The sequence below is a fragment of the Nerophis ophidion genome, linkage group LG21 (genome assembly GCF_033978795.1).
Source record: "Nerophis ophidion isolate RoL-2023_Sa linkage group LG21, RoL_Noph_v1.0, whole genome shotgun sequence".
NCBI classification, from domain to species: domain Eukaryota; kingdom Metazoa; phylum Chordata; class Actinopteri; order Syngnathiformes; family Syngnathidae; genus Nerophis; species Nerophis ophidion.
In genome coordinates, this window is record NC_084631.1 from 43,721,385 (window position 1) to 43,741,090 (window position 19,706).

General features: G+C 44.2%; 1 protein-coding gene across 5 annotated transcripts in view; it reads left to right on the top strand.

The window, feature by feature from the left end:
• hivep1 (HIVEP zinc finger 1) overlaps window positions 1–19,706 on the top strand; it is a 196,635-nt gene that overhangs the window by 69,266 nt on the left and 107,663 nt on the right. The gene's annotated exons all lie outside the window — the stretch shown is intronic.

The window sequence follows — 19,706 nt, forward strand, 5'->3', positions numbered from 1 at the left end:
ATATATATATATCAAAGTTTACTTATATAGCCCTAAATCACGAGTGTCTCAAAGGGCTGCACAAACCACAACCTCATCCTCGGTTCAGATCCCTCAGTATACATACAGCAATGTTCACATTTGCCTACATGTCCCTTGGCAAGTTTTACTGCAATAAGGCACTTTTGGTCGCCATCCACAAGCTTCTGGTTGCATTTTTGACCACTTTTCTGGACAAAATTGGTGCAGTTCAACTAAATGTGTTGCTTTTTCTGATATGGACTTGTTTCTTCAGCATTGTCCACACGTTTAAGTTGGGACTTTGGAAAGGCCATTCTGAAACCTTCATTCTAGCCTGATTTAGCCATTCCACTTTTGGCCTGTGTTTGGGGGTCAATGTCCTGTTGGAACACCAAACTGCGCCCAAGACCCAAACCACCAATCTGATGACTTTAGCTTGTCCTGAAGAATTTGGAGGTAATCCTCCCTTTTCATTGTCCCATTTACTGTCTGTAAAACACTAGTTCCATTGGCAGCAAAACAGGCCTAGTAATACTCCCACCACCATACTTGACGGTAGGTGTGGTGTTCCTGGGATTAAAGGCCTCACCTTTTCTCCTCCAAACATTTTCCTTGGTATCGTGGCCAAACAGCTCCATTTTTGTTGGAAAATGGAGCAATAGTCGAACAGTCTGTAGACTTTGGAAATTAAAGTAAGAAAGCAGAAGTAAGGAACATTTTTCAGGTTGTTTTTATGCAACATTTCACACAGAAGTTGAATTTATTACTGAAAATGTGAGCAAATGTGCTGGGTCAAAAGTATACGTACAGCAATGTTCATATTTGCTTACATGTCCTTTGGCAAGTTTCACTGCAATAAGGCGCTTTTGGTAGCCATCCACAAGCTTGTGGTTGCATTTTTGACTACTTTTCTTGATAAAATTGCTGCAGTTCAGCTAAATGTGTTGCTTTTCTGACAAGGACTTGTTGCATAATGGCAATTTTTTTAGGGCATAATGGCAAGAAACAAGGGCGGGTGGCGGCAAAAGCCTCGGTTGCCGAGAATCTGGAATAGTTCTAACCTTACTTTAAAGTTGTTGTTTAGATAGATAGATAGATAGATAGATAGATAGATAGATAGATAGATAGATAGATAGATGGATAGATAGTACTTTATTGATTCCTTCAGGAAAATTAAAATTCCAGCAGCAGTGTACAGAGTTGAGATCAATTTAAAAAAGAGTATCCATCCATCCATCCATCATCTTCCGCTTATCCGAGGTCGGGTCGCGGGGGCAGCAGCCTAAGCAGGGAAGCCCAGACTTCCCTATCTCCAGCCACTTCGTCTAGCTCTTCCCGGGGGATCCCGAGGCGTTCCCAGGCCAGCCGGGAGACATAGTCTTCCCAACGTGTCCTGGGTCTTCCCCGTGGCCTCCTACCGGTTGGACGTGCCCTAAACACATCCCTAGGGAGGCGTTCGGGTGGCATCCTGACCAGATGCCCGAACCACTTCATCTGGCTCCTCTCGATGTGGAGGAGCAGCGGCTTTACGTTGAGCTCCTCCCGGATGGCAGAGCTTCTCACCCTATCTCTAAGGGAGAGACCCGCCACCCGGCGGAGGAAACTCATTTCGGCCGCTAGTACCCGTGATCTTATCCTTTCGGTCATGACCCAAAGCTCATGACCATAGGTGAGGATGGGAACGTAGATCGACCGGTAAATTGAGAGCTTTGCCTTCCGGCTCAGCTCCTTCTTCACCACAACGGATCGATACAACGTCCGCATTACTGAAGACGCCGCACCGATCCGCCTGTCGATCTCACGATCCACTCTTCCCTCACTCGTGAACAAGACTCCTAGGTACTTGAACTCCTCCACTTGGGGCAGGGTCTCCTCCCCAACCCGGAGATGGCACTCCACCCTTTTCCGGGCGAGAACCATGGACTCGGACTTGGAGGTGCTGATTCTCATTCCGGTCGCTTCACACTCGGCTGCGAACTGATCCAGTGAGAGCTGAAGATCCCGGCCAGATGAAGCCATCAGGACCACATCATCTGCAAAAAGCAGAGACCTAATCCCGTGGCCACCAAACCGGAACCCCTCAACGCCTTGACTGCGCCTAGAAATTCTGTCCATAAAAGTTATGAACAGAATCGGTGACAAAGGACAGCCTTGGCGGAGTCCAACCCTCACTGGAAACGTGTCCGACTTACTGCCGGCAATGCGGACCAAGGTCTGACACTGATCATACAGGGAGCGGACCGCCACAATAAGACAGTCCGATACCCCATACTCTCTGAGCACTCCCCACAGGACTTCCCGAGGGACACGGTCCAATGCCTTCTCCAAGTCTACAAAGCACATGTAGACTGGTTGGGCAAACTCCCATGCACCCTCAAGAACCCTGCCCAGAGTATAGAGCTGGTCCACAGTTCCACGACCAGGACGAAAACCACACTGTTCCTCCTGAATCCGAGGTTGGACTATCCGGCGAAGCCTCCTCTCCAGTACACCTGAATAAACCTTACCGGGAAGGCTGAGGAGTGTGTAAAAAAGAGTAAAAAGTAAATAATGGGGGTTTAAAAGGAAACAAAATAGAGAAATATTACAAAAAGGAATAAAAACAATGGGAATAACAATATAACAGTAAAATAAGAATATAACAAGACAAAGTAGGCAGTAGTGACCATGTTAGGAAAACGTATTGCACTGTTATTGTTTTGCATCCCCTGTCATCCTAGTACCCCCCGCCCCCCGCCCCAGAGAGGAGTTGTACAGTCTAATGGCGTGTGGGACAAAGGAGTTTTTGAGTCTGTTAGTCCTGCACTTGGGATGAAGCAGTCTAGAACTGAACAGGCTCCTCTGGCTATGCAGAGGGTGACTGGCATCATCCAGGATGCTCACTAGTTTGTCAACAGTCTTCTTCTCTGCCACCCTCACCAGTGAGTCCAGTTTCATTCCCATTGTAGAACCGGCCCCGCCTGATCAGTTTCTCAAGTCTGGAGCTGCCCCCCCAGCACACTACCATGTAGAACAGAACACTGGCAACCACAGACTGGTAGTACATCCACAGGACTTTTCTAGAAATGTTGAAGGAGTGCAGTCTCCTGAGGAAGTACAGCCTGCTCTGTCCTTTCTTGTACTGGTGGTCCGTGTTAACAGTCCAGTCCAGCTTATTGTCCACCCAAACCCCGAGGTCCACAGTCTGTACCTCAACTCCCTCGATCACAATAGGTTGTGACCGTGGACTCCACCTCCCAAAGTCAATGACCAGCTCCTTGGTCTTTGACCAATCCGTCAATTTGTTTATTTCCATGCACAAGGATTGTATCGCATGTGGAAAAGAGTGTGCTCTTCTTTGCAACTTACCGTCATTATCTTGATGTACTTTGCTGATGTGAATGTTCTCTGGCTTCATTGGTTAGTCATCAGTGAAATAATGCAGCTCAACTCCACACAGGGACTGATTTACAGGAATCACACACACACACACACACACACACACACACACACACACACACACACACACACACACACACACACACACACACACACACACACACACACACACACACACACACACACACACACACACACACACACACACACACACACGTCGTCACAGCGTGACATTGCTGATTTTACGTCGTCACAGCGTGACATTGCTGATTTTACGAGCAGAGGAGCATGTTCGGCAGCGCACAAGCCCAGAATACTTACAAGCAGGCACACACACAACTTGAGGGTTGCAGGTTCAATTCCCGCTTCCGCCATCCTAGTCAATGCCGTTGTGTCCTTGGGCAAGACACTTTACCCACCTTGCTCCCAGTGCCACCCACACTGGTTCAAATGTGACTTATATATTAGGTTTCACTATGTTAAAGCACTTTCGAGTCACTAGAGAAAAACGCTACATAAATATAATTCACTTCACTTCAATAGGGGTGGTTGTTGACATAAAATTGGCAATAAAAGTTAAAAATAGCGCAAATTAGGGTCGTACGGTGTACCGGTACCGCGATACTAATAAATCATATTTGGTACTATACTGTCTCTAAAAATTGTACCGATCCCTGCCCCACCCTTTTTTTTAACAGGCATGACGGCGCGTCGTCGTCACAGCGTGACATTGCTGATTTTACGAGCAGAGGAGCATGTTCGGCAGCGCACAAGCCCAGAATACTTACAAGCAGGCACACACACACACACACACACACACACACACACACACACACACACACACACACACACAGTTCATTTACAAACTCTTTGTGTAGGCCGCCTGCCATCGCTAGGAAATGGGTGTGCGGGGGTACGAGGAAGTAGGGTCGTCCTTGGCTGTGTGTGAATTATATTTATATAGCGCTTTTCTCAAGTGACTCAAAGCGCTTTACATAGTGAAACCCAATATCTAAGTTACATTTAAAACCAGTGTGGGTGTCACTGGGAGCAGGTGGGTAAAGTGTCTTGCCCAAGGACACAACGGCAGTGACTAGGATGGCACAAGCGGGAATCGAACCTGCAACTCTCAAGTTGCTGGCACGGCCACTCTACCAACCGAGCTATGCCATGAATTGATTAACGTGGACCCCGACTTAAACAAGTTGAAAAACTTATTGGGGTGTTACCATTTAGTGGTCAATTGTAGGGAATATGTACTGTACTGTGCAATCTACTAATAAAAGTATCAATCAATCAATCAAAGCCGCCCCACAACCTTTGTGTGCAAGTTCTTAAATGAAATGTAACTTACCGTATTTCCTTGAATCGCCGCCGGGGCGCTAATTGATTTAAAACCTCTTCTCACGCCGCCACTTACCAAAGGCATGCAGTAAAAATTTGAATCTGATGTAAGGATACCATCATGAAAAGCACAACGGTTTAGCTCGGTTGGTAGAGCGGCCGTGCCAGCAACTTGAGGGTTGCAGGTTTGATTCCCGCTTCCGCCATCCTAGTCACTGCCGTTGTGTCCTTGGGCAAGACACTTGACCCACCTGCTCCCAGTGCCACCCACACTGCTTTAAATGTAACTTAAATATTGGGTTTCACTATATAAAGCGCTTTGAGTCACTAGAGAAAAGCGCTATATAAATATAATTCACTTCACTAATAAAAAAAACGTTATTATAGTCTTACCTTTACTTATAAATGAAGTCCATGCGCAGCTCCTTCTGATCAAAAGCATAGATAACTAAGTCTTCCTTATCTTCCTTCAGTTTTAAAAGTCTCTGTCTCGATGGAGATCTTCCTTTATTACCTCCTGCTTCCATTGAAAGTCCAGTTTAGAAAACTGCTATCAGACCGATGCTATCAGTTAGCTCGGCTCCTCAAGTGCGGGCGACGACAGAATTATCCTCGGACAACTCCCCCTCCCGTTCTGCTCCGTGGGTGATCTCTTTATCCCACCTTTGCCACCATCCATCCATCCATTTTCTACCGCTTATTCCCTTTCGGGGTCACGGGGGGCGCTGGCGCCCATCTCAGCTACAATCGGGCGGAAGGCGGGGTACACCCTGGACAAGTCGCCACCTTTGCCACCATGAAGTGTTATTGTATGAATAGTACACTGGGTATTTAGGACTGGAACATGCTTTATTTCAGCCCGGAGTAGTGGTGTTACATCAGGCGTCGGGAACCTTTTTGGCAGAGAGAGCCAAGAAGGCAAATATTTTTAAAATGTATTTATGTAAGAGCCATATAATAATTTTTTCAACACTGAACACAACTCAACGCGTGCATTTTCAAGTAAGACCAACATTTCTAGAGTATAATATGTCACTTATTCTTTGGAATGACATTGTTATTCTGAAGCTAACTGTGGAGGGGGCGTGGCCTGCGGGCCTGCAGCGAAGCAGGGTGTTGCTAGAGCCGAACTCGGAATCAGCGACAGGTGCATAGATGGCCCAGGTGGGCCTTGTTTTTTAATTACCTGTCACTCTGTTTATAAGCAGCAGCCGGGAGAGAGCAAGAACGAAAAAGAAAAAGCAACTAAGAGACTTATTGAAAAATAAAACAATATTGTAACCCTGTAACAGGGTCTCATGTCGGTGCCTGGTGGTCTGAAGAACCCCCAGGAGGGCAAACCCCACACTAACCAATAATAAATAAATTACTTCTTACCATTAACGCAACTTCTTGAACATAAAAATGCATGAGAATGTTTTATATTTTGAACGTTATTTTTAATTACAAGTGGAATTATTCATTATTTATCGTGCTGGGCAATGTCAGCTCAGATTTATCTGAGAGCCAGATGCGGTCTTCAAAAGAGCCACATCTGGCTCGCGAGCCATAGGTTCCCTACCCCTGCCGAAAGCGGAGTGGCGGAGAACGAGGAAGTGTTGTTGTGTGTCCGGGGGGCGGTTTAGCTCGGTTGGTAGAGTGGACGTGCCAGCAACTTGAGGGTTCCAGGTGCGATCCCCGCTTCTGCCATCGTAGTCACTGCCGTTGTGTCCTTGGGCAAGACACTTTACCCACCTTGCTCCCAGTGCCACCCACACTGATTTAAATGTGACTTATATATTAGGTTTCACTATGTAAAAGCGCTTTCGAGTCACTTGAGAAAAACGCTACATAAATATAATTCACTTCACTTCAATAGGGGTGGTTGTTGACATAAAATTGGCAATAAAAGTTAAAAATAGCGCAAATTAGGGTCGTACGGTATACAGGTACCGCGATACTAATAAATCATATTTGGTACTATACTGCCTCTAAAAAGTACCGATCCCTGCCCCACCCTTTTTTTTAAACAGGCATGACGGCGCCTCGTCGTCACAGCGTGACATTGCTGATTTTACGAGCAGAGGAGCATGTTCGGCAGCACACAAGCCCAGAGTACTTACAAGCAGGCACAGTGTGTAGACAGAAAAGGGAGAACGGAAGCATTTTGGCTTAAAAACTGACGATAAATGTGAAGTTATAACACTGAAACTACCCCTGTGTTACATCCTAAAAGGTCCGTCGTGCAACCCCCGCGTCAAATCCGTTCCCAGCACATATCACGTCACTCGTTCATGCAACTCAGTATTCTTCTTCCTCCAAACACCAGGAGTTGAGTTGATACCAAAATGGATACATGGATGATACAGCAGAGGATCGGGAGAATGTCATGTGGTCAGATGAAAGCAAAATAGAACTTTTTGGTATAAACTCAACTGGTGGTGTTTGGAGGAAGAAGAATACTGAGTTGCATCCCAAGAACACCATACCTACTGTGAAGCATGGGGGTGGAAACATCATGCTTTGGGGCTGTTTTTCTGCTAAGGGGACAGGACGATTGATCCGTGTTAAGGAAAGAATGAATGGGGCCATGTATCGTGAGATTTGGAGACAAAACCTCCTTTGAATGGTTGACCAAATACTTATTTTCCACCATAATTTACAAATAATTATTTAAAATTCCTACAATGTTTATTCCTGTATTTTTTTCCACATTCTGTCTCTCACAGTTGAAGTGTACCTATGATGAAAATGACAGACCTCTGTCATCCTTTGAAGTGTGAAAGCTAACACCGTATTTGCGTATGATGTCACCTAGCGGCAGCATGTAGATGCTGAAGAGTGCAGGGCCAAGGACCGAACCCTGGGGAACTCCACACGTTACCTTAACGTAGTCCGAGGTCACATTGTTATGGGAGACGCACTGCATCCTATCAGTAAGATAAGAGTTAAACCAAGACAGGGCTAAGTGTGACATACCAATTCGTGTTTTGATACGTTCTAATAAAATATTATGATCGACGGTATCGAAAGCAGCGCTAAGATCGAGGAGCAGCAACATAGATGACGCATCAGAATCCATCGTTAGCAATAGATCATTAGTCATTTTTGCGAGGGCTGTCTCCGTGGAGTGATTTGCCCTGAAACCGGAGTGAAAGGTTTCACATAAGTGTTCATTTAACTGCTCCGCAACAATTTTTTCGAGGATTTTTGAAATAAAGGGAAGGTGAGACACCCGCATTCAAAGGACTCCGGCTTATTAGTGATTCCCAAAGCCCCAAAAAAGTCTGCGGGCTATAGAGCGTTTTCCGTTCGGGCTCCAGTACTCTGGAATGCCCTCCCGGTAAAAGTTCGAGATGCCACCTCAGTAGAAGCATTTAAGTCTCACCTTAAAACTCATTTGTATACTCTAGCCTTTAAATAGACTCCCTTTTTAGACCAGTTGATCTGCCCTTTCTTTTCTTTTTCTCCTATGTCCCACTCTCCCTTGTGGAGGGGGTCCGGTCCGATCCGGTGGCCATGTACTGCTCGCCTGTGTAACGGCTGGGGACATCTCTGCGCTGCTGATCCGCCTCCGCTTGGGATGGTTTCCTGCTGGCTCCGCTGGGAACGGGGCTCTTGCTGCTGTGTTGGATCCGCTTTGGACTGGACTCTCGCGACTGTGTTGGATCCATTGTGGATTGAACTTTCACAGTATCATGTTAGACATCCATTGCTTTCCTCCTCTCCAAGGTTCTCATAGTCATCATTGTCACCGACGTCCCACTGGGTGTGAGTTTTCCTTGCCCTTATGTGGGCCTACCGAGGATGTCGTGGTGGTTTGTGCAGCCCTTTGAGACACTAGTGATTTAGGGCTATATAAGTAAACATTGATTGATTGATTGATTGATTGACATCTCTGCGCTGCTGATCCGCCTCCGCTTGGGATGGTTTCCTGTTGGCGCCGCTGTGAACGGGACTCTCGCTGCTGTGTTGGATCCGCTTTGGACTGGACTCTCGCGACTGTGTTGGATCCACTATGGATTGAACTTTCACAGTATCATGTTAGACATCCATTGCTTTCCTCCTCTCCAAGGTTCTCATAGTCATCATTGTCACCGACGTCCCACTGGGTGTGAGTTTTCCTTGCCCTTATGTGGGCCTACCGAGGATGTGGTAGTGGTTTGTGCAGCCCTTTGAGACACTAGTGATTTAGGGCTATATAAGTAAACATTGATTGATTGATTGATTGATTGACATCTCTGCGCTGCTGATCCGCCTCCGCTTGGGATGGTTTCCTGCTGGCTCCGCTGTGAACGGGACTCTCGCTGCTGTGTTGGATCCGCTTTGGACTGGACTCTCGCGACTGTGTTGGATCCATTGTGGATTGAACTTTCACAGTATCATGTTAGACATCCATTGCTTTCCTCCTCTCCAAGGTTCTCATAGTCATCATTGTCACCGACGTCCCACTGGGTGTGAGTTTTCCTTGCCCTTATGTGGGCCTACCGAGGATGTGGTAGTGGTTTGTGCAGCCCTTTGAGACACTAGTGATTTAGGGCTATATAAGTAAACATTGATTGATTGATTGAAATAGACTCCCTTTTTAGACCAGTTGATCTGCCGTTTCTTTTTCTCCTATGTCCCACTCTCCCTTGTGGAGGGGGTCCGGTCCGATCCGGTGGCCATGTACCGCTCGCCTGTGTAACGGCTGGGGACATCTCTGCGCTGCTGATCCGCCTCCGCTTGGGATGGTTTCCTGTTGGCTCCGCTGTGAACGGGACTCTCGCTGCTGTGTTGGATCCGCTTTGGACTGGACTCTCGCGACTGTGTTGGATCCATTATGGATTGAACTTTCACAGTATCATGTTTGACATCCATTGCTTTCCTCCTCTCCAAGGTTCTCATAGTCATCATTGTCACCGATGTCCCACTGGGTGTGAGTTTTCCTTGCCCTTATGTGGGCCTACCGAGGATGTCGTAGTGGTTTGTGCAGCCCTTTGAGACACTAGTGATTTAGGGGCTATATAAGTAAACATTGATTGATTGATTGATTGACATCTCTGCGCTGCTGATCCGCCTCCGCTTGGGATGGTTTCCTGCTGGCGCCGCTGTGAACGGGACTCTCGCTGCTGTGTTGGATCCGCTTCGGACTGGACTCTCGCGACTGTGTTGGATCCATTGTGGATTGAACTTTCACAGTATCATGTTAGACCCGCTCGACATCCATTGCTTTCCTCCTCTCCAAGGTTCTCATAGTCATCATTGTCACCGACGTCCCACTGGTTGTGAGTTTTCCTTGCCCTTATGTGGGCCTACCGAGGATGTGGTAGTGGTTTGTGCAGCCCTTTGAGACACTAGTGATTTAGGGCTATATAAGTAAACATTGATTGATTGATTGATTGATTGATTGACATATCTGCGCTGCTGATCCGCCTCCGCTTGGGATGGTTTCCTGTTGGCGCCGCTGTGAACGGGACTCTCGCTGCTGTGTTGGATCCGCTTCGGACTGGACTCTCGCGACTGTGTTGGATCCACTATGGATTGAACTTTCACAGTATCATGTTAGACCCGCTCGACATCCATTGCTTTCCTCCTCTCCAAGGTTCTCATAGTCATCATTGTCACCCACGTCCCGCTGGGTGTGAGTTTTCCTTGCCCTTATGTGGGCCTACCGAGGATGTGGTAGTGGTTTGTGCAGCCCTTTGAGACACTAGTGATTTAGGGCTATATAAGTAAACATTGATTGATTGATTGATTGACATCTCTGCGCTGCTGATCCGCCTCCGCTTGGGATGGTTTCCTGTTGGCTCCGCTGTGAACGGGACTCTCGCTGCTGTGTTGGATCCGCTTTGGACTGGACTCTCGTGACTGTGTTGGATCCATTGTGGATTGAACTTTCACAGTATCATGTTAGACATCCATTGCTTTCCTCCTCTCCAAGGTTCTCATAGTCATCATTGTCACCGACGTCCCACTGGGTGTGAGTTTTCCTTGCCCTTATGTGGGCCTACCGAGGATGTGGTAGTGGTTTGTGCAGCCCTTTGAGACACTAGTGATTTAGGGCTATATAAGTAAACATTGATTGATTGACATCTCTGCGCTGCTGATCCGCCTCCGCTTGGGATGGTTTCCTGTTGGCGCCGCTGTGAACGGGACTCTCGCTGCTGTGTTGGATCCGCTTTGGACTGGACTCTCGCGACTGTGTTGGATCCATTACGGATTGAACTTTCACAGTATCATGTTAGACCCGCTCGACATCCATTGCCTTCCTCCTCTCCAAGGTTCTCATAGTCATCATTGTCACCGACGTCCCACTGGGTGTGAGTTTTCCTTGCCCTTATGTGGGCCTACCGAGGATGTGGTAGTGGTTTGTGCAGCCCTTTGAGACACTAGAGATTTAGGGCTATATAAGTAAACATTGATTGATTGATTGATTGACATCTCTGCGCTGCTGATCCGCCTCCGCTTGGGATGGTTTCCTGCTGGCTCCGCTGTGAACGGGACTCTCGCTGCTGTGTTGGATCCGCTTTGGACTGGACTCTCGCGACTGTGTTGGATCCATTATGGATTGAACTTTCACAGTATCATGTTAGACCCGCTCGACATCCATTGCCTTCCTCCTCTCCAAGGTTCTCATAGTCATCATTGTCACCGACGTCCCACTGGGTGTGAGTTTTCCTTGCCCTTATGTGGGCCTACCGAGGATGTGGTAGTGGTTTGTGCAGCCCTTTGAGACACTAGAGATTTAGGGCTATATAAGTAAACATTGATTGATTGATTGATTGACATCTCTGCGCTGCTGATCCGCCTCCGCTTGGGATGGTTTCCTGCTGGCTCCGCTGTGAACGGGACTCTCGCTGCTGTGTTGGATCCGCTTTGGACTGGACTCTCGCGACTGTGTTGGATCCATTATGGATTGAACTCTCACAGTATCATGTTAGACCCGCTCGACATCCATTGCTTTCCTCCTCTCCAAGGTTCTCATAGTCATCATTGTCACCGACGTCCCACTGGGTGTGAGTTTTCCTTGCCCTTATGTGGGCCTACCGAGGATGTCGTAGTGGTTTGTGCAGCCCTTTGAGACACTAGTGATTTAGGGCTATATAAGTAACCATTGATTGATTGATTGATTGATAACTTGCACAATCGCTGGCTGACTAAATACTTTTTTGCTCCACCGTACAACCCGAGTAGAGACAAATGTCAAAAAGGAGCGTGTAAATATGTGTGACGGATGTAAAAAGTGTCAAAGAGGAGGAGGCGGAGTAGAAAAGGGTGCTCGCCTGCTGGCAAAGGCTTAAGTCCTCTTGCATAACATCGGTCATCTCCTCCTTTAGCTGCCGTTTCCATGGAGAGATGCTAGTGATGAGAGGGTGAGGCTCCGGGGGGATTTAAAGTTGTAATTTGTCAAGGAAATAACGAGCCCTCCGTTTGAAAGAAACAACCCACTCACACCTGCTGCTCGTTTGTAAATAAGGGAACAAGGACGTTAGAGCGCCTCCCATTGGCCAACTCATTCGAGGAATTGCACTCATTGCCTTGAAAAAAGGGGGAATTTCCCCCACACACACGTTGCAACAATTAGGTTTTTATGCAGGATGGGAGAAGTTTGAACTTTTTTTTGTATTCGCGGTAATGCTTTGGTTTATTTCGGTCACGCCTGCAAAAAGTTACGGTCGAGTGTGCAAAAATGAGCGGGAAGAAGTAGAGCTCGGTTATTTCAATCAATCAATCAATGTTTATTTATATAGCCCCAAATCACAAATGTCTCAAAGGACTGCACAAATCATTACGACTACAACATCCTCGGAAGAACCCACAAAAGGGCAAGGAAAACTCACACCCAGTGGGCAGGGAGAATTCACATCCAGTGGGACGCCAGCGACAATGCTGACTATGAGAAACCTTGGAGAGGACCTCAGATGTGGGCAACCCCCCCCCTCTAGGGGACCGAAAGCAATGGATGTCGAGCGGGTCTAACATGATACTGTGAAAGTTCAATCCATAGTGGCTCCAAGACAGCAGTGAGAGTCCCGTCCACAGGAAACCATCTCAAGCGGATCAGCAGCGTAGAGATGTCCCCAACCGATACAGGCGAGCGGTCCATCCTGGGTCCCGACGAGCGGTCCATCCTGGGTCTCGACTCTGGACAGTCAGTACTTCATCCATGGTCATCGGACCGGACCCCCTCCACAAGGGAGGGGGGGACATAGGAGAAAGAAAAGAAGCGGCAGATCAACTGGTCTAAAAAGGAGGTCTATTTAAAGGCTAGAGTATACAGATGAGTTTTAAGATGAGACTTAAACATTTGTTGTTAAAAATGGCTGTTTCATGCTGAGAGGTCTTTCCAACATCTGAGTTGGCTACAAGATAACTCCAAGGGTGAATGCTCCAATGCTGAAGTTAAAGGGGAACATTATCACAATTTCAAAAGGGTTAAAAACAATAAAAAATCAGTTCCCAGGGGCTTGTTGTATTTTTTGAAATTTTTTTCTAAATTTTACCGTTCCCGGAATATCCCTAAATAAAGCTTTAAAGTGCCTTATTTTCGCTATCTTCGAAACCACTATCCATCTCCCTGTGACGTCACACAGTGCTGCCAATGTAAACAAACAATGGGAATACCACAGCAAGATATAGCGACATTAGCTCGGATTCAAACTCGGATTTCAGCGACTTAAGCGATTCAACAGATTACGCATGTATTGAAACGGATGGTTGGAGTATGAAAGTATTGAAGAAGAAACTGAAGCTATTGAGCGAATTCATAGCCATAGCATGGCCGAATAGCTGCGTTAGCATCGGCGGTAAAATGTGCGGACCAAACGATCAGGACTTTCGCATCTTTTGATACGGGAGCAACTTAAATCCGTCGATTGGTAAGTGTTTGTTTCGCATTAAATGTGGGTGGAAGGAAACGTAATATAGTTGCAAATGCATCTGCAGGTTATCCATACATCTCTGTGCCATGTCTGCTTTAGCACCGCCGGTAATTAGCATGTTAGCATCGATTAGCGTAGCATGTTAGCATCGATTAGCTGGCGGTCAACATCAACAAAACTCACCTTTGTGATTTCGTTGACTTTATAGTTGCAAATGTATCTGCAGGTTATCCATACATCTCTGTGCCATGTCTGCCTTAGCACCGCCGGTAAATAGCATGTTAGCGTCGATTAGCATAGCATGTTAGCATCGATTAGCTGGCAGTCATGCTGCAACCAAATATGTCTGATTAGCACATAAGTCAACATCAACAAAACTCACCTTTGTGATTTCGTTGACTTTATCGTTGCAAATGCATCTGCAGGTTATCCATACATCTCTGTGCCATGTCTGTCTTAGCATTGCCGGTAAATGGCATGTTAGCATCGATTAGCGTAGCATGTTAGCATTGATTAGCTGGCGGTCAACATCAACAAAACTCACCTTTGTGATTTCGTTGACTTTATAGTTGCAAATGCATCTGCAGGTTATCCATACATCTCTGTGCCATGTCTGTCTTAGCACCGCCGGTAAATAGCATGTTAGCGTCGATTAGCATAGCATGTTAGCATCGATTAGCTGGCAGTCACGCTGCAACCAAATATGTCTGATTAGCACATAAGTCAACATCAACAAAACTCACCTTTGTGATTTCGTTGACTTTATCGTTGCAAATGCATCTGCAGGTTATCCATACATCTCTGTGCCATGTCTGCTTTAGCACCGCCGGTAATAGCATGTTAGCATCGATTAGCGTAGCATGTTAGCATTGATTAGCTGGCGGTCAACATCAACAAAACTCACCTTTGTGATTTTGTTGACTTTATAGTTGCAAATGTATCTGCAGGTTATCCATACATCTCTGTGCCATGTCTGCCTTAGCACCGCCGGTAAATAGCATGTTAGCGTCGATTAGCATAGCATGTTAGCATCGATTAGCTGGCAGTCACGCTGCAACCAAATATGTCTGATTAGCACATAAGTCAACATCAACAAAACTCACCTTTGTGATTTCGTTGACTTTATCGTTGCAAATGTATCTGCAGGTTTGTCTTAGCATCGCCGGTCAAATGTGAAGACACTCTGGTACATTCAATGGGGGTCGGGCGGCATATTTCTTGCCAGTGGTGCAACTTGAATCCCTCCCTGTTAGTGTTGTTACACCCTCCGACAACACACCGTCGAGGCATGATGTCTCCAAGGTTCCAAAAAATAGTCAAAAAAACGGAAAATAACAGAGCTGAGACCCGGTGTTTGTAATGTGTTGAAAATGAAAATGGTGGGTGTGTTACCTCGGCGACGTCACATTCTGACGTCATCGCCTCCAGCTCGGTAAACAGAAAGGCGTTCAATTCGCCAAAATTCACCCATTTAGAGTTCGGAAATCGGTTAAAAAAATAGATGGTCTTTTTTCTGCAACATCAAGGTATGTATTGACGCTTACATAGGTCTGCTGATAATGTTCCCCTTTAAATCGAAATGCCGACGGAATGTAGTATGAATGTAAGAATGGTTTGAATGTTGAAGAGTTAGAATTTCCCGGAAAACCGGAATTTGGTTTGGAACTTGGGAAAGTCTTAGTTTGAATGTCCAGGTTGAGTGGAATGTGTTGATGTTTGAAGACATTGTCAGGTGAGTAGATGGCCCAGGTGGGCCTTTTTTTTTATCTAATCACCTGTCGCCTGTATTAGCAGCAGGCGGGTTGAGACAGAGAAGTGGGAGTTGGAGCAAGCGCGGGACATGCGAGACTGAGAAGAGAAAAAACATACATTGCTGGAAAGCAATCGCTACATGAATATGAAAAGACTTGATCTAACAATTAACCGGTCTTCCGAAGATCTATTGGACAGGAGAACCCACACCAGAGGGAAACCTTCACAGCGGGATTAAAAAAAAAATGATAAGGAGCATGAATATCCTGAATGAGCTGAATTGGTTGGTGTTGGAATTGTTTAAATCGGTCAAGAAATGCATTCGAGAATTTTGGGAAAAACAGGAATTTTTCCCGATCAAAAAACATTATTTTTTGCCCTAATTAAGAAGAATGTTTTGACGGTGGAACGGTTGAAAAATGTGGGAGGAGTAGTCACCAGAAAAAAAGGGTTGGAAATAGGGTTTTGGAAAACCAGGAATTCGGGAAAATCCTGGAATATTTTTGAACTTGGAAAAAAAGTAGTTTGAATTTCTAGGATGGGGAAATGTGTTGAAGGTGGGACGTTTTGAATCGGTTGAGAAAATGTGTAAATAGGGAAAGTTTGGAAAATTGTCATTTCATTTTGAATGGGAAAAATGTCCCAGAAAACCTGGAAATCTGGGAATTTTTGGAATTTGTCAAGGAAAAACCTGTGATTCCCGAATAGGCTGAACAGTTTAAAGTTGGAACGGTTTAAATGTTGAAGAGTTTGAATTTCCAGGAAAACCGGAATATAAGGTTTGGGACTTGGGAAAGTCTTAGTTTGAATGTCCAGGATGAGTGGAATGTGTTGATGTTGGAATGGTTTGAATTGGTTGAAAAATTCTGCAACTTGGAAAAATGTCCCATTCAGTTCAATGGGAAATTTGAGAATTTTGGGAAAAGCAGGATTTTTTTTGAAAGTGATCGAGAGCGTGATTGAACTGAATTGGTTTGTGTTGGAATAGTTTAATTCGGTCAAGAACTGTTGAAGTAGTAACATGTTCAATTGAGAAATTATATTACGGGATTCCTGGAATTTCGGGAAAAACAGGATTTTTTCCAGTTCAAAAAAGAAATTTGTTTGTTGTCCTAATTAAGAGGAATGTTTTGACGGTGGAACAGTTGAGGTGGGTTGAAAAATGTGGGAGGAGTAGTCGCCAGAAGAAAGGGTGGAAACAGGACCTTGGAAAACCAGGAATTCTGGAAAATCCTGACATTTTTTTAAACTTGGAAAAAAAAGTAGTTTGAATTTCTAGGATGGTAAAATGTGTTGAATGTGGAATGGTTTGAATCGATTGAAAAATGTGTAAATAGGGAAAGTTTGAAAAATGGCCATTTCATTTTGAATGGGAAAAATGTCCCAGAAAACCTGGAAATCTGGGGATTATTGGAATTTGTCAAGGAAAAACCTGTGATTCCCGAATAGGCTGAACAGTTTAAAGTTTTAATGGTTTGAATGTACAAGAGTTAGAATTTCCAGGAAAACCGGAATTTAGGTTTGGAACTTGGGAAAGTCTTAGTTTGAATGTCGAGGATGAGTGGAATGTGTTGATGTTGGAATGGTTTGAATTGGTTGAAAAATTCTGCAACTTGGAAAAATGTCCCATTCAGTTCAATGGGAAATTTGAGAATTTTGGGAAAAGCAGGATTTTTTTGAAAGTGATCAAGAGCGTGAATGAACTGAATTGGTTGGTGTTGGAATAGTTCAATTCGGTCAAGAACTGTTGAAGTAGTAACATGTTGAATTGAGAAATTATATTACGGAATTCCTGGAATTTTGGGAAAAACAGGATTTTTTCCAGTTCAAAAAAGAAATTTGTTTGTTGTCCTAATTAAGAGGAATGTTTTGACGGTGGAACAGTTGAAGTGGGTTGAAAAATGTGGGAGGAGTAGTTGCCAGAAGAAAGGGTGGAAACAGGGCTTTGGAAAACCAGGAATTCTGGGAAATCCTGACATTTTTTTAAACTTGGGAAAAAAAAGTAGTTTGAATTTCAAGGATGGTAAAATGTGTTGAATGGTTTGAATCGATTGAAAAATGTGTAAATAGGGAAAGTTTGAAAAATTGCCATTTCATTTTGAATGGGAAAAATGTCCCGGAAAACCTGGAAATCTGGGAATTATTGGAATTTGTCAAGGAAAAACCTGTGATTTCTTGAATAGGCTGAACAGTTTAAAGTTGGAATGGTTTGAATGTTGAAGAGTTAGAATTTCCAGGAAAACCGGAATTTAGGTTTGGAACTTGGGAAAGTCTTAGTTTGAATGTCGAGGATGAGTGGAATGTGTTGATGTTGGAATGGTTTGAATTGGTTGAAAAATTCTGCAACTTGGAAAAATGTTCCATTCAGTTCAATGGGAAATTTGAGAATTTTGGGAAAAGCAAGATTTTTTTTGAAAGTTATCGAGAGTGTGATTGAACTGAATTGGTTGGTGTTGGAATAGTTTAATTCGGTCAAGAACTGTTGAAGTAGTAACATGTTGAATTGAGAAATTATATTACGGGATTCCTGGAATTTTGGGAAAAACAGGATTTTTTCCAGTTCAAAAAAGAAATTTGTTTGTTGTCCTAATTAAGAGGAATGTTTTGACGGTGGAACAGTTGAAGTGGATTGAAAAATGTAGAAGGAGTAGTCGCCAGAAGAAAGGGTGGAAACAGGGCCTTGGAAAACCAGGAATTCTGGAAAATCCTGAGATTTTTTTAAACTTGGAAAAAAAAAGTAGTTTGAATTTCTAGGATGGTAAAATGTGTTGAATGGTTTGAATCGATTGAAAAATGTGTAAATAGGGAAAGTTTGAAAAATGGCCATTTCATTTTGAATGGGAAAAATGTCCCGGAAAACCTGGAAATCTGGGAATTATTGGAATTTGTCAAGGAAAAACCTGTGATTTCTTGAATAGGCTGAACAGTTTAAAGTTGGAATGGTTTGAATGTTGAAGAGTTTGACTTTCCAGGAAAACCGGAATTTAGGTTTGGAACTTGGGAAAGTCTTAGTTTGAATGTCCAGGATGAGTGGAATGTGTTGATGTTGGAATGGTTTGAATTGGTTGAAAAATTCTGCAACTTGGAAAAATGTCCCATTCAGTTCAATGGGAAATTTGAGAATTTGGGGAAAAGCAGGATTTTTTTTTAAAATGATCGAGAGCGTGAATGAACTGAATTGGTTTGTGTTGGAATAGTTCAATTCGGTCAAGAACTGTTGAAGTAGTAACATGTTGAATTGAGAAAATATATTACGGGATTCCTGGAATTTCGGGAAAAACAGGATTTTTTTCCAGTTCAAAAAAGAAATTTGTTTGTTTTCCTAATTAAGAGGAATGTTTTGACGGTGGAACAGTTGAGGTGGGTTGAAAAATGTAGAAGGAGTAGTCGCCAGAAGAAAGGGTGGAAACAGGGCCTTGGAAAACCAGGAATTCTGGAAAATCCTGAGATTTTTTTAAACTTGGAAAAAAAAAGTAGTTTGAATTTCTAGGATGGTAAAATGTGTTGAATGGTTTGAATCGATTGAAAAATGTGTAAATAGGGAAAGTTTGAAAAATGGCCATTTCATTTTGAATGGGAAAAATGTCCCGGAAAACCTGGAAATCTGGGAATTATTGGAATTTGTCAAGGAAAAACCTGTGATTTCTTGAATAGGCTGAACAGTTTAAAGTTGGAATGGTTTGAATGTTGAAGAGTTTGACTTTCCAGGAAAACCGGAATTTAGGTTTGGAACTTGGGAAAGTCTTAGTTTGAATGTCCAGGATGAGTGGAATGTGTTGATGTTGGAATGGTTTGAATTGGTTGAAAAATTCTGCAACTTGGAAAAATGTCCCATTCAGTTCAATGGGAAATTTGAGAATTTGGGGAAAAGCAGGATTTTTTTTTAAAATGATCGAGAGCGTGAATGAACTGAATTGGTTTGTGTTGGAATAGTTCAATTCGGTCAAGAACTGTTGAAGTAGTAACATGTTGAATTGAGAAAATATATTACGGGATTCCTGGAATTTCGGGAAAAACAGGATTTTTTCCAGTTCAAAAAAGAAATTTGTTTGTTTTCCTAATTAAGAGGAATGTTTTGACGGTGGAACAGTTGAGGTGGGTTGAAAAATGTAGAAGGAGTAGTCGCCAGAAGAAAGGGTGGAAACAGGGCCTTGGAAAACCAGGAATTCTGGAAAATCCTGAGATTTTTTTAAACTTGGAAAAAAAAAGTAGTTCGAATTTCTAGGATGGTAAAATGTGTTGAATGGTTTGAATCGATTGAAAAATGTGTAAATAGGAAAAGTTTGAAAAATTGCCATTTCATTTTGAATGGGAAAAATGTCCCGGAAAACCTGGAAATCTGGGAATTATTGGAATTTGTCAAGGAAAAACCTGTGATTCTTGAATAGG